The sequence below is a fragment of the Microtus pennsylvanicus genome, chromosome 5 (assembly GCF_037038515.1).
Source record: "Microtus pennsylvanicus isolate mMicPen1 chromosome 5, mMicPen1.hap1, whole genome shotgun sequence".
In the NCBI taxonomy this organism is placed as follows: domain Eukaryota; kingdom Metazoa; phylum Chordata; class Mammalia; order Rodentia; family Cricetidae; genus Microtus; species Microtus pennsylvanicus.
Window position 1 is genome coordinate 7,404,888 of NC_134583.1, and position 23,674 is coordinate 7,428,561.

The window sequence follows — 23,674 nt, forward strand, 5'->3', positions numbered from 1 at the left end:
TACCTGCCTCAAATTGACATCACCCACAGTGGGCTGGGCCCTTCCACGTCAATCGTCAATCTTTAATCAAGAAAATGCTGGACAGACTTACCAATAAGCTATCTTATGGAGGTTTTTTCTCTATTAAGATTCTCTCTTCCTAGGTTCGTGTCAAGTTGACAAAGTCCAACCAGGAAAAACATCATTTCTAGTCTGGCATCTTTCTACCTACGCTAGCCAGCGGATCAAAGTAGAGAGACTTAGATGGCACATTGTCTCCGGCTCTTGTGTTGATAGAGGATCCAAAGGGCAGCAAGACTCCTCTTGCGCCCACGAAGCTGCCTTTCCAGAGGAGGCCGCCAGGGGACTCCGCTCTGTGCCGAGGAACTTCAGTGGCGCCCTGGCGGGCTGCGCGGCGCGCTCGGTGCATGTGAGGGCCGCAGCAGAGCGGCGGTGGCTGCGTCTGGAGTCGCGCGTGCTGGCCAGAAAACCCCTCGCGTGGATCTGCCAAGTGTCGCTGCTCGTGCCGGAGGAGTTCACTCTTTTTCTCCCGCTCCAGCTGCAGCTACCCGCGCGAAGGAAGACAGTAGGGCCCTCGGCTGAAGGTTAAAACCCCACGGTAAGTAACCCTTCCAAGAGCGGGCAGGCGGCTCAGTCCTGCAGCTTTCCGCTTCGGATTGTGCCCAGGAGGACAGAGGTGCGGGGCACACCTGAGGCGGATCAACCGCCAGGACGCCGGTCCTCAACCCCCGTCCGCGAGCTTCCGGGGTTGGTGTCTGGTTTAGACCGGTGCGGGCTCCTTGGCTTCTCTACGCCTCCGGGTACGCACTTCCCGGGCTGGAACACGAGTCCAATTCCTAACCAGGGATCCTGGGCTTTGATTTAAAACACCCACTCCACCCCCTTTCCGGGTACAGATCTCACCCCGAACCCTTTCTGAATTCCAGACACGGGTAGAGTGCTCGTTGGCCTGAGGCGGTGGGAAGAGAAACTTTTTACGAAAGTGCATCTGTGCTGGGGGGGGGGAGGGGACGCGGAGCAGCGTGGGGCTGCGTGGGGCTACAGTTCACCGTCTGGGGTTGTCCCCAGGCTACTGATGCTTCGTGAAGGGAGGGTCTTTAAGAACAAATAAATCTTGCTTAACTTTTGGGCCAACAACTGTCAAACATCTGGAATCTCAGCCCCTCCCTTTCCTGCACTAGAGAAGGTGAAAACTAAAACTTTGCTTTGATTTCTCCTCCCCAGCATGGACCCCCAGAGCTGAGTGGTTAGTGGTCAAGAGTGGCTCCCGCCTCCTGGAGCGTGGCAGAGGCGCTAGACCACTCGGGGTCCCTCCCAACCCCCTTTGAGACCCCTCTGTAAGCCTTCCTCGCAGAGACGCGGCGACAGAGCCATTCTCATCTTTCCGGTGAATGGCCTTTTGTTTCTCCGCGGTTCCACTATTGTTGCGCCTCTAACATCTGGTGGGGCTGCAGCGGAGAGGAAAGCCCCTTTGACCGCTCGCGGGCCTTCCTCGCCTGCCTTTGGGGGTCAGGGATCCCCGCCGCCGCGGAAGAATGGGGATCGGGACTGGGCTAGGCCGCCCCACCCGGGGTTTGCGGTTAGAGGGCGGAGGGAAAGTTGTTCCTAACTCCGCCTCTGAGGCTGCTTGTGGCCCAGGGCGCATTTCTTAGATCTTATCCCCAACGAATCCCAGACGGGTGTCGGTCGGTCGGTCGAGAGAGGAGAGGGAGGAGAGAGAGGAGAGAGAGAGAGAGAGAGAGAGAGAGAGAGAGAGAGAGAGAGAGAGAGAGAGAGAGAGAGAGAGAGAGAGAGGAGAAGAGAGAGAGAGAGAAAGCAGAGAGAGAGAGAGAGAGAGAGAGAGAGAGAGAGAGAGCAGAGTTCTCGAAAGCAGGAGATGTGCGAGAGGGTCCAAAGGACTTCCAGTGGTTACCTAAGCGCGTGTGGATGGCCCATAACAGGGCAATGGGCGCGGGCAGGGCATCTCATCTGGACGGAAAGTTCAGGGGTGGCGGATTCTCAAGGGGCAGGCCCTTGATCACGGATGAGTGGAAACTGAGATAAACTGGGAAGGCTAAATACGGCCTGGAAATAGTGGTGTCGCGACTAGCTGTGAAATTTTCGTGGACTCCTGACTTCATCTACGGCTCCAAGTTTAAGTCCCAGATTTCTCTCAGCGATGTAGAGAAAGCAGGCCAGACTGCGCAGTAATGATGGCAAAGGCTGCCGGAGCCCTGGTCTGGCCTGAGAGCAGGTGGTTTGGGGTAGGCCCTGGTTCTCCAGAGGGGGCGCCTGTTAGACTGTAGGAGTCGAGTTTCCCTGGAATTAATTAGGTAGGTGCTTAGACATAGTGCTGTTAGCAACTGTGGATTATTTATTAAGAAATGTTGATGGGACGGGGAGATGAATGGGATCTAGACGCATGATGTGAAAGACACAGAGGATAAATATAAAGTAAGTTTTTTAAAAGGGAAGGAAGGAAGGAAATCTTGGCAAGAGCAAAGTTGCCTTCCAAAGCCGGCAGGAACCAGAACGGTTTCGCGAGGGTCGGCGAGAGCAGGTCTGTTTGTACACACCTGTAGGAACCACGCTTCTAGCCAGCCTTGTAGTTGTCCCGTTGCCAGTTTTTCCTGTGGGGTTCTCAACCTTAGTCCTTCTAGGAGATGCGATTTTCTGGCTTCTAAGTTTTGACTTATCTCCCCTCCAACTCAGAGGAGGAAGGAGGTTTTTAATGGGGCCCCCTGTGACCTATGAACCTGTTCTACGTCCTTGCTTGGAGTGGGGCCTCAGCATGTTAAACAAGTGCTCTGCACAGAGCCGCAAACACACAGTCCTGGTTCAGTTCTCGGCCCTGCGCAAGTCTAGTTTGCCCTTTTCTAACTTTCTTTGAGAGATTGTTAACTCAAGAAGAGACTGTGGGGAGAAACTTTCCCCGCGATTTCTAGATCTTGCCAATGGGTGCCCGAAAAGAAAACCAGCAAATTTTCTGAAGTGCTCAAAACACTCTCCAAACGTTTTATAAAGGTAGGGACACACAAGGTGAATTTCTCTGCAATTTAACAGGAGCAGCAGAGTAAGAAACAGAACCTGCCGAAGACCTGCTTGGGTTCTGTTTGCTCCGGGAGTACCAGAAGGCATGATTAAAGTTAAAGGCAGGACTTGGCCCCACTCTGCCAAGAAGCAAAATCCAACCATTCATTATACAGGAAAATAAGTGTACTCAGTAGTTCTTTAGTTTTAGAACCAAAAGACTTCTCCAAAAACTTACTGGAGGAAAAACAGAAAATTCACAGGTGAGAAGTTAAAAACTCTGTATGTCAAGCTCCAGTGAATATCAGTGTTATCTAATTCTTCCCTTGGAATCTGTTTCTGGAGACATAGCAGGGCTGGTGCACTTCTGGGGCTGCTGAGGACTGCAATATTGTTCATAGTAAGCACGTGCCAGTTTACCCTCTCCCAGCAATGTATCAGAGAAGCTACACTCTTCTTACCCTCGGGCTTGGCATTGTTTTCCATTTCTGACCTGTTGATGGGGAGAAAGATTTTATCGCTGCCTTCTTGAGCACCTTTTAAATCAAAAGTGAGGGAAAAAACCCTTTTTATATTGTCCGTTAACATTTCTTTTTTTTTTTAAAGTTTTGTCCAAAACATAACAATAAATAAAAATAAAAAATGAACTGACGCCTATGAGAGCATCAGGAGACCCCTGCCCTGGGTCAGGCGTACAGAAAACGGACTTGGCAGTGTTGACAAACTTCTAGAGAGCCCGCTAACATTTCTTTATGTTTGTTTGTGCCCTTATACTTTGTGGTGCAATTGATCCCCTTTGATAACATGTACTCCGTGAAAAGAGTGTGCCTCTCTGTCAAACAATCAGTCCTGACTCTCCTCCTCTTCTTTTCTTGAAGGGTTGCGCCTCACACAGCTGTGCCTGTTCTCTGCCAATGAACTGCATTCCCACCCCACTTAGCCAGCTCTCTTCCCTGGCATAGAGCAAACCCAGGGCCAGGGCAGGGCAGCAGCTATATTTTACTTAGTAGCTTCTGCCATCTCCGTAGAGCCATCATAGAGGTCAGACGAAGGCATCAGAGAAACGAATGGGAAATCCTATGTCTGTGTGTTGCTTTGCAGTTGCATGTCCTGCCTCCCTCCCCACTGCCACCATCCCAGTCTAAAGTGGCATAATTGATGAGCTGTTACACCAAATAGATTGTATTGCTCATTTTATTGTCTGATTCTTTTGCTGGTAACCTAAATGCCATAATCCACAAATTGTTTTGTTTTGTGGGTTTTTTTTTGAGGGTTTTTTTTTTTTTTTTTGGTTTTTTTGAGACGGGGTTTTCTGTAGCTTTGGAGCCTGTCCTGGAATTAGCTCTTGTAGACCAGGCTAGCCTCAGACTTACAGAGATCCACCCGCCTCTTCCTCCCGAGTGCGGGGATTAAAGGCGTGCACCACCACCACCCGGCACTTGTTTTGTGTTTTTAATTTAACATTTCTTCTCACTTTTCCACTGAAATTTGTCTTTTGTTTTACCGAAGGGCTTTCCTTGAGTATACTATCTTGAACTTGGCACTTGGAAGGTCTTGAGCCTGGAGAGTTTAGCAACATGCAGGTAATTAGCCTTAACATACAGCGAGCGTTTCTGAGCGCATCTGAGCAGTCATTTTCTGTTTAAATTCTCGCCTGAAGATGAATGATCTGAAATATGACGGGGGGGGGAGGAGGAGAAAATTAATTTAGTCAGATGGCAAGTAAAAACAGAAGAGTAAATAGTCCAGGCAATCTGGATACAAAGTAACTTTAAAAAGGTAAAAGTGGTCAAAGTTCCAAGTGTTATTGAAATGGCTAATTTACTTAACTGACAGCAAGTAACTTTACAACTAGGGAAATCGAACATGAATGCAAAAGTCTCCTATAATGTGACTCCAGATATTCACTCTAGGTGCACGGGTGAAGGAAACCACCCACTAGGAGGAGAAACTGTCACTAATGTCTCCAGCATTTTCTAGGCCTTCCCCTGACCCCCTGCTGCAGTTCTGATGAGTCCATCAAAGCGTCTTTTCCATGCTAGACAAGTACAGCCTACCACTGAGCTACATCTGCCTTTCCTATATCTTTAAATATAGAAACCAAACAGTATACTCCAGACATGATGTATGTGCTGCGTTGGAGTCACAGGCTCTCAAGCAGTAAGGAGGAGCTTAACGATCAACTGATTCAACCTTCCAAATTTCACTATGGACCTTCCATACTTTTAGAACAACAACTTACCATTCTTTAAACTGGATCATTTCAAAGAAACCAAACTGATAAACGATCTCAACATTTCTTTTTCCCCTCTAGAAAGCAGGTGATATAAGAAAGGAAAGGTTTGAGTCTATAGATCGGGGTATAGGCTGTTAACGTGGTGAACGTTCATAGAATAAAAAACCTTGGTATTCCAGGAGATGGTTTGTTGAAAGGTCACCTTTTCAAACCTCCTCTGCTCAATATCTGCTAACTTACTGTCTTGGTAACTTTCTGAGATGGTACTTAGAGGAAAGCCAATAGAAAATGGCCAAAGGAAAGTGGAAGAGAGAGATGGAAAGGAAACCCTGCTGCTTTCAACCTGGCTTCAGTACTTTCTAAGAAAATTCCTGGTGTCACCCAGGTGCTGATTAACGTGGCTAGCATTGCCTCTTCTTAAGGAGGCGAAGGTGGCGGGTGTGCCAAGGTCAAGCTTCAGAGACAGCAAACATTCCCTGGAGGGCCAGTCTGACACAGCCACATCACACACAGCACAGGTGAGCTTAAGATCAAGCAGGAAACTCTAAAGGGAATTACAATTCTGAAAACATACCCGATTGTATTTTGAGTAGTTTTTTGAACTTGTAAAATATCATGAAACATCTTCTCATTTCCGCTCCAACGATCTTCCAGGCACACAAACTGTATTTCTTAACCCACAGGAACTTCTTGATTTTGATGAAATACTTGTTCAGTTCCAGGTATACCCTCTGGAGGTGCATCGGTAGGGGGCGTTCTATCTTACTGTCCTCCTCGTTCTCATCCATGAAGCAGTCTTGGGCTCGCCACATTTGCTCAAAAAGTGCCATCCTGATGTGTTCTAGGCGCTCCCTTAAAACAGGGGAGAAGTACCTATTCTGACTGAAAATATTTAGTGCCTGAATAGATGCAAGATAGAAGACCTCCTTCAGGTCCCTTTCCGCATGCTGGATGTGTGGAAGAATTTCTTTAGGAAACGCAAAATCCTGGATATCTTTTAGACATTTTAGGGGAGATTGGATGATGCTTCCCAGAAGTCTCACACTTTTCAAGGTTGCACTGTCCAGGTGAACACAGCGCAGAGACTGGACGGGCGTGATGAACAGAGCCACAAGGACCACTGGCCATAAATGCTGTGGGCTCATCTCAGCCTTGGTGCCTCAGGACTTTTCTCCCAAAGTGAAAAAAATCTATAACACCCTAGATTGATCGTGATGTTTTGCCTACTCTTTCAAGGGCTTTTATACCTGTTTATCTTCAATGGGAGGAGAGTTCTCCCTTAGATTTCCCCAGTCTTTTGCCTCCAGGCATTTTTTTTTTTTTTTTTTTTAGTGAGCAAAGCATTACTATAGGTTCCCAGCTGACCCATCCCAGCTCTGAAGAAGGGTGTAGCTTAGTTGTAGGATGTTTGCTAAACGCGTGTAAGACCCCAAGTTGGGGAAAAAAAAATCACTCAACTCATATCAAAGGCATAATGATCCTTCTGAAAAATAGATTTTTGTACCTGACCCTATAGTCAAATTTTTATTTTTGTTGAATTAGTCATCAACCAAATGACTGTGATTTCTGATGACTAGTTCACTAGCATTAACATAATTTAGCTTTTCCCAATCTTGACAAATTAAGCTTTGTATTTTGATATTTTCTTCCTTCCTTCCTTCCTTTTTTCCTTTCTTTTTTCTTAATTTTTCTGAATCTCAAACAGGATGATGAGCTGAGTTTGTCAACTTAGCATAGCTTTAGAAAATACAGGATGAGGTTGGCTCAGTTTTCTGTTGACATTAGAAATTAATATTTTACAACTATCCTTTCCTTTTTTTATATTCATCTCTGGGTTGCCTTTCGTATACCTGTATCTTAGCAGTCTCGTGATGGGGTGTGTATTTGGGAATATTTTTTTTTCTTCATTAGTTTCTCTGTTGTCATGCAGTTTCTTTTTTATACAGTTTAGATACAGATTTAGATTAGATATAGTACTTAAAAACTTTCTTCATTCTCTTTCCTTCTTACTTGGTGGTTCTGGAATCTGGAAAGTATTTTGTTTGTTCTGCCTGTTTCTCACCCATAAGGCATTTGGGTAGGAGGTCACCCATTTCAGCCAGCTAGCTCATACCTATTTCAGCTAACTCACACCTATTTCAGCCAGCTAGCTCACACCCATTTCAGCTAGCTCACACCTATTTCAGCTAGCTCACACCTATTTCGCTAGCTCACACCTATTTCAGCCAGCTCACACCTGTTTCAGCCAGCTCACACCTATTTCAGCTAGCTAGCTCACACCTATTTCAGCCAGCTAGCTCACACCTATTTCAGCTAGCTCACACCTATTTCAGCTAGCTAGCTCACACCTATTTCAGCCAGCTAGCTCACACCTATTTCAGCCAGCTAGCTCACACCTATTTCAGCCAGCTAGCTCACACCTATTTCAGCTAGCTAGCTCACACCTATTTCAGCCAGCTAGCTCACACCTATTTCAGCTAGCTCACACCTATTTCAGCTAGCTCACACCTATTTCAGCTAGCTCACACCCATTTCAGCTAGCTAGCTCACACCTATTTCAGCCAGCTAGCTCACACCTATTTCAGCCAGCTAGCTCACACCTATTTCAGCCAGCTAGCTCACACCTATTTCAGCCAGCTAGCTCACACCTATTTCAGCCAGCTAGCTCACACCTATTTCAGCTAGCTAGCTCACACCTATTTCAGCCAGCTAGCTCACACCTATTTCAGCTAGCTCACACCTATTTCAGCTAGCTCACACCCATTTCAGCTAGCTCACACCCATTTCAGCTAGCTCACACCTATTTTGCTATGACCATGCTATGGTTGTAGTCTGTCATCAATGGTGCTTACTTTGTTTGAACAAATAATCTTTGGATTGTGGTTGAGCAAATGGATTATTTTCTTTTAAAAAGTAAAATAGTATGACTTAAAAACACCCTAGCTTATTTTCTTATTTAAAAAAAAAAACGGAAAGGAAATTGATGAGTTTTCTATTGAAATGGAAAGGAACTACAGTTCCATAGCAATAGCAGATTGTGATTGAAATTCTGGCTTAAGATTTCTTCTTAATCATTTGGTTGCATCAAAACCTAATTGTGGATGACGTTTTTTTAAACTGTTGGTTTTTATGGACTGGCTTCTTGAAAGCAGGAAATATTGCAGATGTTCCTCTCTGTACTCTCTCTATAGAAATTCTAATTTCACAGACAGTTGCTCTGCATGGCTGATTGTCAAAAACAAAATTAGGAAAGGGGGCTCTTTTATATAAGATTATACATTGATTTTAATCATTTGATTGTCATAGGGGACAAAATGATGGTGACACTGATCAAAACCTGCACTGTCTTTGACTCAGTAATCTTTTCTCTTAATTTCTCCACCCCCTTGCCCGATCTTGTAGCTTTTTACACAGAAACACGTTTGTGCATATCTACAAACATCTGGGATCACAGGTGCACACAGTGTCAATAAAGTGCAAAGCACCTCTGAGGGACCCTGCTTTCTTACACAGCTCCTCTAATTTCCACCTAAAACGTCTAGTTCAAGCAGCTCCAAGTAGGGCTTTTGCAAGGCCTTGCCTTCTTTAATTATCAGTTTTTGAAGTAAATAAATGGTTGTATAAGTGTTGATCTCTAATTTAAAATCTTCCTCTCCAAGCTCTCCAGTTCTGTGGACTATGGTGCTCACATACTTCATGTTATATGTATATGGTGCTAATCTACTTCAGTTATGTGTATATGGTGCTCATCTACTTCAGTTATGTGTATATGGTGCTCATCTACTTCAGTTATGTGTATATGGTGCTAATCTACTTCAGTTATGTGTATATGGTGCTCATCTACTTCAGTTATGTGTATATGGTGCTCACCTACTTCAGTTATGTGTATATGGTGCTCCGTGTACTTTGCACTTGTTCATCTTGCTCAGGACACTTCAGCTGCCATGCAGCTGCCTTGCTGCGGTAAGACATTTCTTCCCATAGGTGAAGAAGATTCCAACAGATGGGGAAGTTCTTTGTGGTTTTCCCCCCACCCCCACTATGAGTAGCTTTGTTATTTTTAAGCTCTCTCTCCCAAGTCCTCCCCCTTTTCTGCCATTCATCTTGTATCCTTATTTATCCAGAACTTCATTTGAAGGGTTTGGCTCATGTGACTCATGACCCAGGTCCTGTAGGAGGAGGAATACAGTGTACTTACTACCTGATGTCAAAGAATTTACAATTACAGGCATGTACTTGTGGGTGGACCTCATTCTCTGGGTGCTTCTAAATGTCAATCTGTGCTAATATTGATAGTGCTCATGACAAAGAGGAGAGGTGGTTGGCATGTCTCGTGCCCTCCTCTCTCTGGGTTTGCCTGATTTAACAATAAACCTGCTATCTTTATATAGCAATATAAAAATATATCTTGGAAATATACCTGCAATATTTCAGACATGTCGGCACTAAGAGAAAACCCTTTCTTCCACTGACCTAAGATCCAAATTTAGTTTGCTCTCTCTCTTTTATCTGGCAACCTCACTGACCAGGAGAGCTCCCATTGATCTCTGAGGGAACTCAGGGAGGCCGCTCCTTCTTCACGAACCCTCTCCTCTGCCTTCTCTCTATCTCCTGAGAGCTGCACTTAGCTTTGTTTCTCAATGCTGGCATCACTTGTGCAGAGATGCAAACAACCGTACTTGCTCCAAAAAGGACGCACTCACATGTAATTGCTAATTGCCTTGCTAGGAAACGTTATTGGGTCATCAGTCCCTTGTTGAGGCCATCTGATTACACCTCACAGTCTGAACACGGGAAAGGCTATCGAGGAAACACTGGTTTCCTATCTCTGTCCCCTCTGCCATCAGCAGGATGTGCACTGACGTGCCAACCCTGCGCCCACGATGCTTGTCATTATTTCCTAACATGCTCTGAAGTAGTTTTTGTATGGAGTGTTGTTTTCACCAAAGGGAGCACCATTAACAGTGGTTATCTTGTTATCAGCTCAACTTCGTGAAGTCCCTTCTGATTATAATAAGGCTAACACTAATGAGCAAGATGGAATGTGTTTGACAAATAGAAAGAAGACATTTCAGGGGAGACAAGCTAGTTTGGGTTTACCGTAGGGCCACATGGACTGTGAAAATTTATGGCTTCCTATGAAAGGACAAGTTTCGAGTCTCGGTAACTTATTGATCATCCTTGTTACTCAGGGGCTGAGCATGAGTATATTCCAGTTGTTTTGGAGGTAATTAAACCTTAAGGCAGTATGCTTCCTTACACTAGGGCCTGATCGTGACGGCGTTTATTCCAGAGCGACTCGTGAGCTCTGCTGGGTCATTCCACTGCCTCCCTTCCTCGTCAGCGCCTCGCAGGATCCTCTGTCCCTTCCTTGATGGTGCTGCTCTTCACTTGCACCCATTGAAAGGGGTCAATGACTACTATACCATTCACGATATTGGCACATTATGAGATTCAATCCCTTTGGGAAAAGTGAGGCCAGGAAGCACCTCTCCGCTTGGCTTCTCATCATGCTCCCCCTTCCCCGGGACGTGGTAGTTATCAGTCTGCTCCATGGCCTTGGCTGCCTTTCTTCTGTCTAAACACAGGCCCATGATGGCAGGTGCAACAGCTATTGCTTGGTTGCTGCCTTTTGAATGGCCTGCAGGAACCCCAGAAACTGAGAGATCCTGACCACCCCCTCTGCTTCTTAAATTGCTACAACAGGGTTATCAAAATGGCGAGGGCATTGACACTTCATCTCTAGAACTACCTGGTGTCATTTACAGGTAATGGTTTTAAAACAGAGATTGAAATTTCTTCTTGAAGATGAAGCCCAGAACAAATAGTTTAATGATGGGACATTAGGCATTGGTTTCCTTTCTGTTTAGGGAGAAGGAGGGTGAGTCGGGTATTATGGGTGATTGAGGAATGAGAGACGGCAGCTGAAGTGTCTGTATTTCTATTTTTGATGCTCCTTCTTTGAATTGCCCAAGGCGAGTTAAGTCATAGACACTTTGGTAACTCCAGCGATATCTTGGGTTCAGATTTTTTGGTTGATTCATATCTTCCCCCTCCAGACTAGAGATGTGACTTATACAGTTTTGTAATCACGATACCAACTGTTTGTTGAATAAGAAGGACCATGGGTTTTCCTGTGTTTCTCAAGTCTGGTTAGACATTCACTTGTATGAGCAAAAAAGACCTTTCCTCCACTCCACCGAGCCTTTGCATCAATGTTCTCGGTAGCTATTACTGGTCACAGCATTCCTTGGAAGGCTCTTTAGACTTGTCAACACCAGTTCTCTTTTGCACCCCTGATGATGACAATGCACCACTATAACTTCCTGCACAAGAGTGATCTTGCCAGTGACCCTTGGCAAAAGAAATTTACAGTGGTTGAGTAAGTGTATAAGTAAATAAATAGGCACCATTAATAAAGTTGATGTTGGATCGGGATGTCAGAATAGCCTCTCTCTGCTTCCTCCTTGCCCTGTTGTCTTCTCTGGGGGTGCCCTGGGTGGCATCTGCCAGGACAATCTTTCCCTTCCCACAGTGGATCCCATGAATGAGGGTGTACATCTGGGTGTGCCGGGAGTTGAGGAGAAATGCCGCAGGTGGGCTGAGGAATGGGCAGGAAGATGCTTGGTCCACAGATGAGGCACCGTCCTCTCTTAATTACTGTTGGCTTGCTTTTGGTCCTGTTTCTTGTTATGAATGAAGAGCAAAGTGGCTTTGTAGAAAAAGTCAAGGGCGCTTTCTTTAGCCCAGCATCAACTGATGCAACTGATGCAAATGACAGAGCTTCTTATTCTTGTAGCAACGATGGCACTGAGAGTAGTGTCTGGGGATAATTCGGTCCCAGCAGGAGTGGGGAAACACTTTTCTTCCTGGCAACACTCCCGACCTGAGGAAACTTGGAAGCAGACTCTTTTTTGGCAGGGAGGGTTTCCTGACAGGGTTTCTCTGTGTAACCTTGGCCATCCTGGAACTCACTCTGTAGACCAGGCTGGCCTCGAACTCACAACTTCCTTCACCTCCTGAGTGCTGGGATAAAAGATGTGCACCACCACTACCTAGTGAAGCAATGATTTTTAATCAATGGAGGGCATTCAGACATAAACCCATGAGGTGAGAAGGGGTGAAATGACTTGCTTAAGGTCACAGCACTATTTAGACATCAAGTGGGGCTGAGCCAGGGTATCTTCCCCTTGACTCCATCAACCTAAGTTTCCCGCTATAGTATAAGGATCTCCTTTTCTTCTGCCTCTGCATATGGTAGGATCCCTCCCATCCATAAAAGATCAGGTATTCTAGAGACTACAGGTTGTTCCTGTTCTTACCCATGCTCTTTGACTGTCACAAGGGCTTCTCAGTTCTTATTTCTATAAACGTATTTTGAGTTGTACAAATTAAGACTCGTTTTCCCAGACTCCTGGCCCTCATGGTATCAGATTTATGAGATATGACAGAAATATCAGTGTGGACTCAAAGTCATTTACTGAAACAGCCTGAGTGTTGCCAGACTTTCTTCTATACATGAAATCCATTTATTTGCTTGTTTTCTTTTTCTTTATTGTATTATATCATCCTATACAGCAAATTATGCATACAGTGTTTTCATTATGCATTGAGTATATAGTGTGCATAAATGTTTAATGAATATGGATTAAGTATATTGTAGTATTTTAGCTCGAGTATACTTTAAATTTCAGATTAGTTTAATAACAACCCTTTTTTTATGTCCATAAGCTTTTTTTAAATTGTTTTTATTGACTATAGATTTTTCTCCACTCCCTTCACTTTCTCTCTGCTCCCCTTCTACCCTCTCCCATGATCCCCACACTCCCAATTTACTCAGGAGATCTTGTCTTTTTTTTACTTTCCATGTATGTCACTTTTAGGGTCCTCTTTGTTGTCTAGGTTCTCTGGGATTGTGAATTGTAGGCTAATTTTTCTTTGCTTTATGTCTATAAGCCACTTATGAGAGTGAGTACAATATGATATTTGTCTTTCTGAGTCTGGGTTATTTCACTCAGTATGTTTTCTAGATCTATCGATTTGCCTGCAAATTCCAAGAAGTCAAATTTTTTCCTCTGTGTAATACTCCATTGTGTAAATATACCACATCTTCTTTATCTATTCTTCAGTCGAGGGCCATTTAGATTGTTTCCAGGTTCTGGCTATGACAAATAATGCTTTTATAAACATAATTGAGCACATGTGCTTGTGGTATGATTGAGCATCCTTTGAATATATACCCAAAAGTGGTATTGCTGGGTCTTGAGGTAGGTTGTTTCCTAATTTTCTGAAAAAATCGTCACACTGACATCTAAAGTGACTGTACCAGTTTTCACTCCCATCAGCAATGCAGAAGTGTTCCCTTTACCCCACATCCTTTCCAGCAGCATAAGCTGTCATCAGTGTTTTTGATCTTGGCCATTCTTATAGGTGTAAGATGGAATCTCAGAGTTGTTTTGATTTGCATTTCTCTGATGACTAAGGATGTTGAACATTTCCTTAAATGACTTTCAACCATTTTAGATTCCTCTGTTGGGAGTTCTCTGTTTAGGTCTGTACCCCATTTTTATTGGATTATTTATTTTTTTGATGGCCAATTTTTTGAGTTCTTTGTATATTTTGGAGATCAGCTCTCTGTTCGATGTGAGCTTGGTGAAGATCTTTTCCCATTCTGTAGGCTGCTGTTTTGTCTTGTTGACCATGTCCTTTGCTTTACAGAAGCTTCTCAGTTTCAGGAGGGCTCATTTATTAATTGTTGCTCTCAGTGTCTGTGCTGCTGGGGTTATATTTAGGAAGTGGTCTCCTGTTCCAATGCATTCAAGTATACTTCCCACTTTCTCTTCTATAAGATTCAGTGTTGTTGGTTTTATGTTGAGGTCTTTGATCCATTTGGACTTGAGTTTATGCATGGTGATAGATATGGATCTATTTTCACTCTTCTACACATTGATATACAGTTATGACAACACCATTTGTTAAATATGCTTTCTTTTTTCCATTATATCTTTGTGTGTTTGTCAAAAATCAGGTGTTCAAAGGTGTATGGATTAATATCTGGGTCTTCTATTCAGTTCCATTGGTCCGCCTGTCTGTTCTTATGCCAATACCAGGCTGGTTTCAGTACTGTAGCTCTGTAGTAGAGTTTGACATCAGGGATTGTGATGCCTCTAAAAGTTTCTTTTTTTCTTTTTCTTTTTTTTTGGTTTTTCGAGACAGGGTTTCTCTGTGGCTTTGGAGCCTGTCCTGGAACTAGCTCTTGTAGACCAGGCTGGTCTCGAACTCACAGAGATCCGCCTGCCTCTGCCTCCCGAGTGCTGGGATTAAAGGCGTGCGCCACCACCGCCCGGCTAAAAGTTTTTTTAATGTACAGGATTGTTTGGGTTATCCTAGGCTGGAGAGATAGTTCAGTTGTTAAAGACTAGGCTCACAACCAAAAGTATAATAATAATAGTTTTAATAGAACTGTTTATGCTTTAAAACTGGGGAGTGATGAGTGTTTGTTGGAGGAAATGATGCTAAAGGAGCAGTTCACATTAGTGCTAGTGCTCATAGTCTGAGAACATGGTGGGCGCCTTTAGCCCCGGCACTCGGAAGGCAGAGACAGGCAGGTCTCTGTGTTCTAGGCCAGCCTGGTCTACAGAGCGAGTTCCAGGACAGCTAGGGCTACACAGAGAAACCCTGTCTAGAAAAAACAAAAATAAACAACAACAACAAAAAATACAAAAAAGAAAGCAACAAAAACCTTGGGCACATGAGCAGATTACTGTGTAATCTGTGTAGGCTTTCTTAATAATAAAGGATTCCTAACATTTTCCTGGGTTTTGTGTGTGTGTGTGTGTGTGTGTGTGTGTGTGTCTTTGTTCTCTGTTTTAATAGGTCATAGTACCGGTAACCAAACCTGGGGTCTTCTGCATGCTGTTCAGTGAGCACTCAACCACTGAGCTATATTCCCAGCTTTTTACCTTCGTTTTAAAAAATTCTCATAGCCATTATACAGCTTCGATATTATTGCTGTCCATTTAAAAGGGAGGAAATGGGAGCTTTGAATTACCAAGCAACTTGCCCAAGGTAACTGGAGTGGTAACCCACCAAAGGAGTCTTCAGAACTGAGTCTGAGAGGCTGCATTGTCTTCTCAGAGAGTGGGGTGGCCATGAATTTTCTTTTAACGTCCACTGTATCTCTGCATTAGCAGACTCATCCCTAAAAGGATTTGAAGCTGCTTGATGTGATACAGAATGCAAGGGAGTAAAAAGTAATTGAAGAAATAAGATTTGAGGGAAAAATAAGAGGGAGTCATGATATAACCAGAACGTATGAGTGCATGCCATAAAGTCCAGTGCAGTTATTGCAGAGAGTTTGAAATTTGTCCCTGGGCTTCCCACAAACAAAGAGAAAATATAATATAATCTGTTAAAATGGTTGCAGTATCTCAAATCAAAAGAGGCAGCCAAGCTGGGTACTCAGTAGAAGCCAAAGCTTTCGCTGGTGCCGCTTTCTTGCAGGAATGTTCTCTAGAGGCCTTCTAGAGAGCTCTGAGGGACATCTAGGCAAAGATCCCTCCCTTGACTTCATTACGTGAGGGTCCACCACCCCCAAGGACTTTGCTGAGCTGGTTCTTGAAGCTTTGCTCTGTGCAAGCTGATGTCGCTGCCCAGGGGCTCAGTGGTTTCTCTCATGTTGACCTGTGGAAGGGAGTTGAGCATTTCTTCATCATCTGAAAGAGGGAAAACTGTACTCATACGTTGGCATTCTCAAGGGCTCTTAGAGTGGAGAGACCGCCCTTCCATTTCCAGAGTCCGAGCCAAGCCTGCGTTTCCCATTAGAGGCACCAGGGACTGTGGAGGAAATAATTTGCAGGCACCAGTCTCTACCATTTAGTCAGACCTGGAAAACAACCCTGTCAGAGAGTCAGAAAGCTGAAGTGCGCGCTGGACTTCCCTGGCATCCTGGATTTGATATGAAGAGTGCCTTCCAAGGAATAGTCCTGGCTGCAACAATACCCCCTCGCCATCTTTCTCTGGGTGTGTGTGGGGGGGTGTCGTGTGTGGGTGGGTGTTTGTCTGTTGTCTGTCTGTCTTTCTCTCTCTCTTGTTTTCTTACAAGTTGCATGAATTGAAGTTCAAAGCCAGGATAGTTTCATGTCTCCAAATACTGTAACTACTGAAAATTTGACATACATCTTGGGATTACCAATTCTGTATTGCTGCTTTTAAGAGTCAAGCTCAGTGTGGAAAGGGCCATGTGAAGGGCCCCAGAGAGTTTTATATCGCCAGGAGACATGCAGTTAAGAGTGTACATTTCGGTTCTCCTTGTACAGCAGGACAATCATTGCCAAATACGGTAGTATGGTTTTTCATGGATGGTCCCTTATTGCTAAGTCATGGAAGTTGAAAATGTGTAATGCTGACACAGTTCATCCGTGCATCTGTCCTATGAGGGTATGGTGTCTGATCAAGGTGTTAAAGAGGGAGGTGCTGCCTGGAGGTTCATGTCACGAATACCCAGGACTTCAGGCTGTAAAAATAAAGTTATAGGGTCTTATAAATTTTATGAAGGAAATAAGCAGAGCAAGAGGATAATGGGGTGAAGAGATACATAATCCAAGACCCAAAGAGTCTTGACATCAGACAGCCGTGTGAAGAGCTGAAAGGAAGTATTGGGGGCAAAGAGGACAGGAAGTTAAGGTGTTGGGCAAAGAAGTTGGGGTATTCAAGCAAAGGAGAGTAGATGGTGGGAAGGAAGAAAATGGGGCAGGTACCAGGATAGCTGGCATTGGGTGGGGCATGGCAGGACAAATACAGTCCAGTGTAGATAGATGGGAGGAGTTTGAACAAGAGAACTACTGGTATGGTGTGGCAAGCATTTTAGACAGATAATTGGAGGAGCTGAGTGTTAGGATAATTGGAGCAAGGTGGTCAAACTGGAGAGATGTTTCAGTAGACGAGGTGAGCCCTGAGGGGTTCAGATAAAGATGGGAGTGTAGTTTGAGGTATGTTTTTAGTAAGCTGCCTGTGACGTATTTGGTCCAAGTAAACGTCTGTGATCACCATAGACGGTTTCTAGAAGGGCTATTGATTGTTATTATTCCTTTGATAATAAGGTCTTAACCAAATTAGCATGATTATTTTTTAATAGTCAAAAGTTTTCTCAGGTATCCTTGGATCTTTAGCTGGATGACCTCAAGTTAGATTTGGTGTCTTATACTTTAGGCATTATCATAAATAATTTACTTAATTGATCTTAGGTTGGGGTCGGGACTTGAATTTCTTTCTGTGTGGCTTCAGGTTTAAATTCCTGTGAATATTCTTTTGGTGTAGTTTTTAGAGAAAGACAAAATAAATGCATAGATTGTATATTTTAACATTCAAAAAATATGTTTGAGATGTGCTTAAACCCTGGATGACATTCTACCCTCAAATCATAATGGAATATAATCACACAATTAAGAAATCATATAATTGCTTAAGTTAAGAACATGATCGATCATAGGCTAGAGAGACGGCTCAGCCATCCAAAGGACCCGGGTTCAATTCCCAGCACCCACATGGAGGCTCACAATGCTCCGTAAAACTCCAGTCCAGGAGATCCATTGCCCTGTTCTGACCTCCTCAGACACCAGGCACACATATGATGCATAGCATACATTCAGGCAAAACATCCATATAGATTAACTCAATAAAAACAATGTCTTAAAAGAGCATGATCCTTATTTGTTACTAAGTATAAATGAGCATATCTAACAACACAATTTTCTTCAAATTGATTTTAAAAGAAAACCTCAAAACCATCTCTGCATTCTCTCATGAAACCCCGCTACTCAGTTGTGGGGGGCAGGACCTCCGTTTACCTGAAGTTAAGCTGTAGCAGCTTTCCTTGTGTCATAGAGACATCAACTGAAATGAAGTTTCCGTATTTCTAAGCAAACTTTCATTGCTTTCTTAAACTTTTGCCATGTCGTAATGGCTAACTGAAGTACACCTTGTCTCCAGGGGCTGAAGAGATAGCTCAGTGGGAGAAGCACTTGCTCTTGCTGAGGACCGCCAGCCAGTTCAGTTCCCAGGACCCATGTGGTGGCTCACAGCCATCTGTAACTGCACTTCCAGGAGACCTAACACCCTCTTCTGATTCTCAAGGACACCAGGTGTGTGCCCAGTGTGCATACCAACGTGCAAATAGAACCCTCATACACAGAAGATGAAAACAAGCAAATCTATAAATAAATCAATAAAACCTACTTTACAGCGAAATCTTAGTCTTAGAGCTGGGATCTGATTTGGCACACTGACGAATTATTTTTATAAATAATCTTAGGACATTCTTCGAGAATCCCAGGATTTTCATTACTAACTACTGTAAAACAAAAGAAAAACAAAACAAAACAAAACAAACACTACTCTGAAACGGAGAAGTCAAACATAGCAGCAGCGGTTCTGGCTCCTGAGTTCTGAGCAGGGAACGGAGCTGCAGCTGGCTTTCCTCCAAGCAGGGATCAGACATAGAGCCGCTCTGTCTTGTGGCGCCATCATCTTCCAAATAGCCCAGTTTTTGCTTGTCAAATCAAGGGAAAAGGCAGCGTAGGTCAGTGCGCGTGGCCGAGCTACACGAGGTTATACCCCAGAAGGTGTGGGTCACAGCTAGCCACCGCTTCTTGACTAGAACGTACAGCTAAGTGCAAGGAGTTCCAGGACAGTGAGTTACTTAGATGGGAAAGGAGAAAGTAGCTTGGCGAACTGTTAGCCTATCTCTACCAAGGCCTGGCAGGCAAAATATGTGGATAGGGACATGAGCTGGTTTAGGTCTGGGGTGGCATAAGCCATAAATGATAAAAGCATACAGCTTCATTTTGTCAATTTAAAAATAATTATAATAAAGTTACTAAGAAGAAATGAATGAATGAATGAATGAATGGGGGGAAAGTGCTAGACCCCATGGCCATAGAGCTCATGCACAAGACCTTGGGTGTGATGCCGAGCCCCAGTCAGAAAGCGAGGTGGGGTGGTGTACTGGCTGGCTTTAGTCACCTTGAAAGAAGCTGGAGTGAGCTGAGAGGAGGGAACCTCAATTAAGAAAATGCCTCCATAAGATTGGGCTGTACGAAAGCACGGAGAGCGTTTTTTCAGTTAGTGACAAATGGGGAGGGCCCAGGCCTTTGTGGCTGGGGTTATTCCCTGGCTTTTGGTCCTGGATTCTGTAAGAAACCAAGCTGGCAAGGCATAGGGAGCAACAGTCAGCAGCTCCCCTCCACGGCCTGTGCATCAGCTCCTGCTTCCAGGTTCCTCCCTGTGTGAGTTCCTGCCCTGACTTCTTCAATGATCAGTGATGTAGAAGTGAAGCAGAATAAACCTTTTCCTCTCCAAGTTGCGTTTGGTCATGGTGTTTTGTCACAGCGACAGTCACCCTGACTGAGACAGGTGGGCAGGGACCGAGAGGCCCCTTCAGTAACCCTAACCCTAACCCTGCTAGTGTGCTTGCATTATTCTAACAAAAAAAATTCTGCAAGATGGCTATTTGAATAGTTGAAAAACCACAGCTGTAAAAGCTTGCATAACTTGGCAGAAGTCACACAAAACTAGTCTGTGTGGTTCTCTGTCAGACTGTTATTATTTAAGTAAAAATGTCTTGACTATGTCATGCTCTGTTTTTCTTAATAAAAAAAAATTGTCACCTAATAGCGTGACAGCCCTCCCCTGTCAAAAATAACATTTTTGTAAGAAAGAATTTTACGGTCTTCCTGGCTTAGACCAAATGATTTAAACACAATGGGCTCCTTCTCTCTGTGTTCAGTGCAGGGCCTTTCTTCATGAGCTCAGTAGGATGCTGGAACCCGTGTGTGGGACCCAACCTCATGCCTGTGAGGCCTCTCGTGCATGGTTCCAGGGAGTAGCTGGGATTCACTTCTGCCTTCTGCGGCAGGTGGCACAGGGACTGGTACCCATGCGAAGAGCAAAGACCCTGAGCCGCTCTTGAGTAGCAAGGACGTCCTACTGCAGAGATAAGTTGTAGGCAGGCCCAGAAGCAGTGCGTAATATAGATTTTGGCGATATTAATTCTACCAATCTAGTAATATAGGAAATCTTTGCGCTTTCCAATGTCTCTTTAGTTTCTTTTTCCAGTATCTTAACTTTTTCACTGTTGATCCTCTAATAAATCTTTGCTTAGGTTTATTCCTATGATTTTTGTTGTTGATCATGCTGTTTTGTTTTGAATTTCTGAAGCTTTTGCAGATAGGATTTTTTTTCTTAGATTTCTTTCTCTGCAAGTTTATATGGTTCCAGGGAGTAGCTGGGATTCACTTCTGCCTTCTGCGGCAGGTGGCCACTGGTTCTTTTTTTAATGTATTGATACATCTTTTATTTATTTTTTATTCATTTTAGATACCAAGCACAATTCCTCCTCCCACTCCTTCTTCTACCCCCACCCCCTTTCCCACCAGGCCTCCTGCGGGGAGTCAACAAAGGCTAAGCCCTGGTTCTTGTCTGTTGATTTCACATCCTGCATCTTTGCTGAAGGTCTTTATCAGACCTAAAACTGAAGCTGTAACCAGGGAGTAAGCTACTGCTCTGACAGGCCTGAGCCTGCTGGTTTTGGAGGAATGTAAAAGACTTTGGGATTTTGGACTAGATAAATGGTTGGACGCTGTAAGTGGCGTTTGATTGACTATCCTAGCAGGAGCCTGGAGCAAAGAGGATTGCAGAGGATGGGCTCAGAAGGTTTCAGAAGAAAACAGTGTTAGCCACCAGACTGGAGACTATTCTAGTGATATTTGGGCAAAGAATGAGGCTGTGTTTTGCTTCTGTCCTAAGAATCTGTCTGAGGCTAAGTTGAAAGGTAATGAACTGATTTTATTTGGTGAAGTAGATCTCCAGACAACCTCGCGTTGTCTCTGCCTGTGGGTATCAGCAATCATTCTTGTGCAGCCCTACGATGAAAGCAGGGCACGGGGTGCAAAGAGAAATCCAAAACGTTCGGTTTGAGGAGAAAAGCAGCACCAGGAAACTTGATGCTGGAGACAAGGCTCGTGCTGAAAGAGATGAGAAGTTTTAAAAAGTCTGATGCAAAATGGAATCAAGGAAGTGGTGCCCTCAGGGCAAGATTCTGTCCAGCTAAACTTCCAACTTGTAAAAATGAAAGGCGTGAGGTATTTTCTGCTCCCCCAAAGCATGAAAGGGTAAAGCGTTGGTAGAATCTTCCTCCAAGGATTAAGGAGAGCTGTCAGGGTCAGGCTAATGGCTGGGGGTCCCTGCATGGAGTCCCAGGGAGGTCATTGCATGAAGATATGAAAATGAGGCCAGGAATACATTAGAAACCCCAAGATGTTATAGGTGCCAGTCATGCAGCCAGGGAGAGCTGCATTTGGGGCCTAGAACCACCCTAAGAGAAACAAGTGTGTCTCAGAAGCAAAGCTGGAGGCAGAGCCATCTAAGCCCTCCAACATCAGACACAGAGCTACAGAATTGGGAGTTTGTCCCACTGGGTTTCAGTCTTAGGAAACTCGTGTGTGCGCGTGTGCATGCACATGCGTGTGCGTGTATGTGTCTGTGTTTGTAGACAGGGTCTCATTATGTAGTTCTGGCTATCCATGAGCTCCTTTCCCCCACTGATTCCACTTATTGCCACCTGTGTGTACGCTGTGTGTACACTGGAGTGGGACCATCCACTGAAGCATGGGCAACCTCTCAGAGCCGGACCCCTGTGTTACTTTTCTATTGCTGTGATAAAACGCTGTCTCATATGGTAGCTGCTAGGCAAAGGTTTGAGAAACCAACTATCAGTTTAACGCCTTGTATTGAAAAGCATTGAATAGTTGCTTCTAGAAATAAACCACTGAGATCCGAGAACCTTTTATCAAAAGCAAATTTTTCAGCTGAGCTGGGTAGCCCACACGTTTAATCCCAGTATTGGAGAGACAGAAGCAGACGGATCTCAGTGAGTTTGAGTCCTGCCTGATCTACATAGGGAGTTCCAGCATGCCATGGCTACACAGAGAGACCCTGCCTCAAAGCAAAGCAGATTTTCATTCAAGTTCCAGTCAATAGAAGATTTGTTCTGGCTGTATTTGCATTTACAGAGCGAATGCTGCAAGTCCTTAAGGGATGCATAGTACAAGAGACAGCGAAGAGAAGGTAACTTTTATTTACAATGTCACAAACATGTTACAAATGCTGTGTGAATTCAGAGATGCCCAGAGCTTCTGGGAGGCAGTGGGAGTCACTGGCTGGAAAGAAAGCGGAGAAGAAGATGTACAGATGAGTAGAAGATTCCTCAGTCTTTGGGTTCCAGCCCTGCCACCTACTAGCCCTGTGACCATGGCAATGTCTTACCACATGGAAGCCTCTTCTTTTCCATTCCAAAGAGGGTTAACAGCATTTAGTTGGAGGTGTGGGGGTAAAAGTAGAAGATGCTGAGTGCATTGTCAATGATGGCACACGCTCAGTGCCAGTAAATCCTGTAAAATTCAGGAAATGGCAGTGTGCCTATAAAGTCGCAATATTGCAGGACTGTAGGCAAGCACAAATAAGGTGACATAATTATGGGGTTTGGCGTAGCGCCTGCCACGTGGAATATGGATACATGCAATAAGTATGGACTATTACTGTGATGGAACATCTGGACAGATGAGAGAAGGGAATCAGACACAAGGTCAAGGCACACCATCTGCGTGAGGCCTGCAAGTCACCTGATCCTTACGGGCAGACAGATGATGATTATAAAATATGCAAAACCTGAATTAAGAGCACTTAAATTAGGTGTAGTGAATGAAGACTCCAGGCTTATAAAAGAAAATTAAATGAATGATTTCTGGGTTTCTTTTTGACTCAGGTTCTGCTATTCCAATGCCTCGAATGGTGCCTAAGAAAGACCAGATGAGCCCGGCATCCCACTGCAGGAGAAACCCCAGCTGCAGTCTGGGTTGCATTAACACAAGGCAATGCCTTCTTATCTGTTTTGACAATAGCAATCCATTTTCCAAAAGAAGAAATATTTTTTTGTGGGGGACTCAGTTTCACTTGGCAATCTGCCCGAGTATTTGATTTGATGGGGAGTGGTGTTGAAAGCTTCTGGGTCTTTCGGGGGACACATCATTTCCTGCCTGACCTTTTAAATTAGCTTTGAGAGCCAGATTTAAGGAGAAGGGGGCTGAGTGGGGACAGGAGGCACAGTTTTTCCCAGAAATGAATCTCCAGGCAGTGCTGAGGTACCTGAAGAGTGTGACTTCACACACTTGGCTCAGGTGAGTCACCATGCAGCAGCCGAGGGCTGGTGAGAGAAGAAACCGGTCTCACAGGGCGGTATGGACTGGCAGGAAACTGTCTTTTCAGGGGACTGAGAGGCCTGCAGACATCCCGTAGAGCTGTTTTCATGACACTGTCCGGCGTTGGAGTGTAACCTACTGCACCGTTGCCATAGCGTCCAGGAATTTAAGAAAG

General features: G+C 44.5%; 1 protein-coding gene across 1 annotated transcript in view; it reads left to right on the forward strand.

Moving 5' to 3' along the window:
- The first annotated feature begins 262 nt into the window (after positions 1-262).
- The window catches only part of Mob3b (MOB kinase activator 3B), a 181,204-nt gene continuing 157,792 nt past the window's right edge, over positions 263-23,674 (forward strand). Inside the window, exon 1 of the mRNA XM_075971217.1 lies at positions 263-598. The gene's annotated coding sequence lies outside the window, so the exon portion shown is untranslated. The remainder of the gene's footprint in view (positions 599-23,674) is intronic.